General features: G+C 39.8%; 1 protein-coding gene across 1 annotated transcript in view; it reads right to left on the reverse strand.

Moving 5' to 3' along the window:
* Nucleotides 1–1,557: 1,557 nt before the first annotated feature.
* Nucleotides 1,558–4,217, reverse strand: part of LOC107136240 (dolichyl-diphosphooligosaccharide--protein glycosyltransferase subunit 4-like) — an 8,595-nt gene continuing 5,935 nt past the window's right edge. Inside the window, exons 2-3 of the mRNA XM_015478423.2 lie at nucleotides 1,956–1,958; nucleotides 1,558–1,570 (exon numbers count right to left, since the gene is read on the reverse strand). The gene's annotated coding sequence lies outside the window, so the exon portion shown is untranslated. The remainder of the gene's footprint in view (nucleotides 1,571–1,955; nucleotides 1,959–4,217) is intronic.

Here is a 4,217-nt window from a genome sequence, read left to right on the forward strand (position 1 = left end):
GTTTTCAAGGAACTTCACTTTCAGCAGATACAGCCACACATAAAGAGATCAGCAAATCATCATGAAGGCTGGCAGATAAAGTGAAAGGAAGTATGGTTGGGTGGCCTTGTGGCAAGAAGCATGCATGACACACATGGCCATAGGAAAAGGAGCCAGAGGTCAGATCAGTCTCTGGGCCACTGCAACACAAATTCAACTGAGTATATTCAGAAACCAGTGACAAGATCCTGAAGCCTAAACACAAACCATCATGGACTACAATCTTATTTTCATGAAATTATCCTATTTATAATTATAATTGTAATCCTATCCTAATTATAATTAATGGGGTGTAGATAAGTGTAATACCACATGTTGTACCAGAATCAGAGAAAAATCAATTATCTTGACAAAAAAGGTTAATGGAGGATGACTTTAGGAAGAAAAAAATGAAGAGGACCATACTACCAACCTTCATCAGATTGCATGTCTTACTCTCATAGTCTCTGTAGAGCAAATGTCAATCAATTTTATCTTTCAAATATATTTAGTGAAAGCATAGCATTTTCCTCCTCAGACATCTCTTTCCCTTTTTGGGTTTAAATTGCCACATGATACAGAAACTACTAACTGACCTGTCAAGTTCCCTTGATAAACTCTGTAGTAGTCTGTTGAGAGCCACAGCCGAAGGGGCCCCAGCAAACTTCCAGCTGCCAGCAAACTTCCAGCTGCCAGGCTGATGATTGGCTCACAGCGGCCCCAGCAACATCTAGCTGATTGGCTCCTCTGCGGTGATGCTCATTGGGCTGTTTCCCTGCCCTTTCAGACCACGGAGCTGCTCATTGGGGGACTTTTTTGGCTCCGCCCACGTGACCCAGCCAATCGGCCTCAAGAGCAGGAGGATTGTGGGAGGTGGGGAGAAGCTTGTGTGGGAAAGAGAGGCTTGTGGAAAGCTGTGGTGGCAGTTGAGGCTCTGAGGGTTTTTCCTGAGAGGCTGTTTTGTTTGGCGTGTGTGGTTCTAAAAATAAAGTTAGTTTCTTTTGACAAGTGGCTCCTGATTGTGCCCAGCCAGACTGCGGCAGTAGTCCATGTAGATTTTAAAGGACACCACAGTGGGATTCAGGGTGCCTTTGCTCCATCAGATCAGTTTCTCTGTTCCCCTTCTTCAGGAGAGATGCTGTTGAGTTGAATTGATCTTCTCCTGAGAGAGTCAACTTACAAAGAAGAGGCATTCAAGGAATCTGTGAAATCTGTTGACACAGAGATTGTGAGTAACTACATGATTTATGGAGTAGGTGCCTTCTGAGAGAGTTCAACATGGTCCTTACTCCTAGGAGACAGGTAGGTGTCCATGCTCTTTGAGTGAGGACTGGATTCAGAGACTCATTTATAATTGATGGAGTGTAGTTAAGTGTAATAAGCTTAGGTTAAGGCCAATTATGAATTTGGATCTTGTGAATTAGTCTATCAGACTTTTCCCAGCTCAAATCTAGGTAAATTTGTTCAGCAAGAGGGCAAGCATTCTGCAGGGTACAAGAAAGCTCTATTTTTCAATTTGGTGAGCACTGAAAAAACTCAAGTACACTCATTCCTATATTTCTTATCACTATATATTCAATCATATACACATGTACACACATGCAAACACACACACACATATGCACAAATGCATGCACTCTCTGGGGTGGTTAACATAGAATATTCTCAGAATATATCTAGAATCTTGTCCCACCACTATATATTCTAAGAGGAAGTGGGAAGAAGCAGAAATATACCACCTCCATTTACACAAGGCAACATTAGGTGTGTGATTTGTGAGACTCCAATAGAGAAGAGTAGAAAGTGATCTAAGCAGAATAGTAACAAAACAATGATGTATACTATTGTTTTTCTGTTAAATAGCATTAGAAAAGTAAGAGTTGTCCTTAATAATGTGGATGTTTCAAAATGAAAAGTAAAAGCAATATCATTATTACCCTCTGGCAACTAAAAAAACGTATTCAATGCTCATGTTGTTTCATGGGAGAAAAGATGTCATACCTTCTTTATCCTGGACCTTCTATGACTCACTATAGCAGGATTTGAAATTATGTAGGGGAAGCTAAATAAATCAACTTCTGGCCTCTTTTTATGTTTTATCTAAAGTTGTTTCATATTCTGCAACTTCCCATTTCTAGATGTATTTTCATCAGTATGGGATCTGGCTTTAGGTTTCTCAATTAATAATTTAAAGAAGAAAAAGAAGAATGTCACCATCTGGACCTTTTTATTTTTGGTAATACTGGGGATTGAACCCAGGGATGCTCCCACTGAGTGGAGGTGGTGCTCCACCTTTTTATTTTTTATTTTGAGTCTTGCTAACTTGCCCTTGAGCTTGCAGTCCTCCTGCCTCAATCTCTCCATCTCTGCACCCAGCAAAATCAAATTCTTAGTCCTCCTCTGCCTGTCTTCTAACTTCCCATCTTCCTTCCTTCCTTCCCCCTTTTGAGTGTCCAGCCTCACTCCCTTCCTTCCTGTTTTTTCTTCCTCTCTGTCTTCTTTCTTTCCTTCCTTTTCAACTTTCATCTTTTTCTCTTTTAGTAGAATTGGAGTCATATTCATTTTTTTTATTTCTGGATATTTTTCACATTCAGAATGTTGCACATAGTGTATAAAATATCATTAAGAAGCACTTCAATTCGTCTAGCAAGGATAAAAGATTATTCCAGAGGCATGTTTCAGGATGGAAACTCTCGGGGTGGTTAGAATCTAAATGGACACCAAAAGCAAGGGCGTGTGCAACTACAAGTGATGCTCCAGAGTGGGGCTTGCAGGCACTTACTGAAAGTCAGCATTACTTCCTGTTGTGGATATTAAGAAGCTAGTTTCATCAAGTACATGGGTGAAAGCATAAAAGAACTGGTCTTAAGAGAAAGCTAGTTAAAGGATTCAGAAATTCAAGCATGTTTGTGGGTCAAGAATATAAATCTAGCAGAGAGACTGAAAATACAAGGTCAACTGTGCAACTGATGGAACATTATTATAGGCAGCAAGACATTGTGTGGTAATCTGAGGATTTTGCCATTTATAAAAGGGATACTCTTCTTGTAAAAAGGATAAAGTGAATGAAGAAAATATAAAGAACCTTAAGGGAGGAGGTAGACTAAGAAATCATATGCCTAGTTGTGGTCATAATTGAGAATTGTTGGTGAGATCATTTGTTCATCTGTTAAAATTTATGCTCCTGGGGAGGTTGGGAACTTCAGGATGTTGAAGTTTTGAATCTGTTGCTATAGGGAATGAGATACAGAATCAACAGTGAAGTTTGAATCACTGGCATTTCTAATGAAATTACTAAGTTGAAAGACATTTTCCTCCAGGCATGCACTTTTACCCAGAAAGGAGTGAAGAAAACAGCAAGAAGTTTCCAGGGATGGAATTTGGGAAAAGAAGTGTGAAACCTTCAGGAGGCATTATAGATACACTGGCTAAGCTTCCCCAAACTGTTTTAATAAGAAAACAGTTTTATTTTTATTGCAAATTGGGTTGAATGCAGAGTGAAATCAGATAGGCATGATGGCTGCTGCAGCAAGGGGGTAATGGAGGGCACCAGGTCCCAACAAAGGTGCAGATAAGGTCATTTTGACTAATGGAGAAACATTTGATGCTCAGGTTGAAGCAGCAGTTAGGATCTAAGGACCCGAAGAAAAGAAGTTTCCAAGGATGATGCAACTAGGCTGTGGACATGCCAACACGTGGGTGGATGGGTGGCTATGGAGGCCACAGGAGTTCAACGGCTGAAAGAAATATGAAGGCTACAATGTGAGTATGGTAGCAGGGAAAGGAGAGGATGAGGTTGTGATGCAGGAATCAGCCAGTATGGAATAAGTGTTCACCATGGAATATAAGAAAGGGTAGGGGTGGAAATTACCTATTATTTCTATTGAAGTGGAGGCTGAGGAATTGTTAACCTTGCACAGTGTCCATTTTGATCAATTTACACATTTGACATGCCTTATGAAAACATAGGATTATAAATTGAAGCATGATACCACCAGTCCAAAGTGGACTGGAGACTTGTGTTCATGTCTTGGAGTCTCAATTTCAGATAGATTCCACATGTTGCAACTCCAGACTAGAGAAACCAGAATAGCAGAGAGAACTCAAACTTCTATTGTTTTGGCATGTGTGTGTGTGTGTATACATATTTGTGTGTGTGTATGTATATATATATATATATATATATATATATATATATA

Source organism: Marmota marmota, unplaced genomic scaffold (genome assembly GCF_001458135.2).
Source record: "Marmota marmota marmota unplaced genomic scaffold, marMar, whole genome shotgun sequence".
Taxonomy (NCBI): Eukaryota; Metazoa; Chordata; class Mammalia; order Rodentia; family Sciuridae; genus Marmota; species Marmota marmota.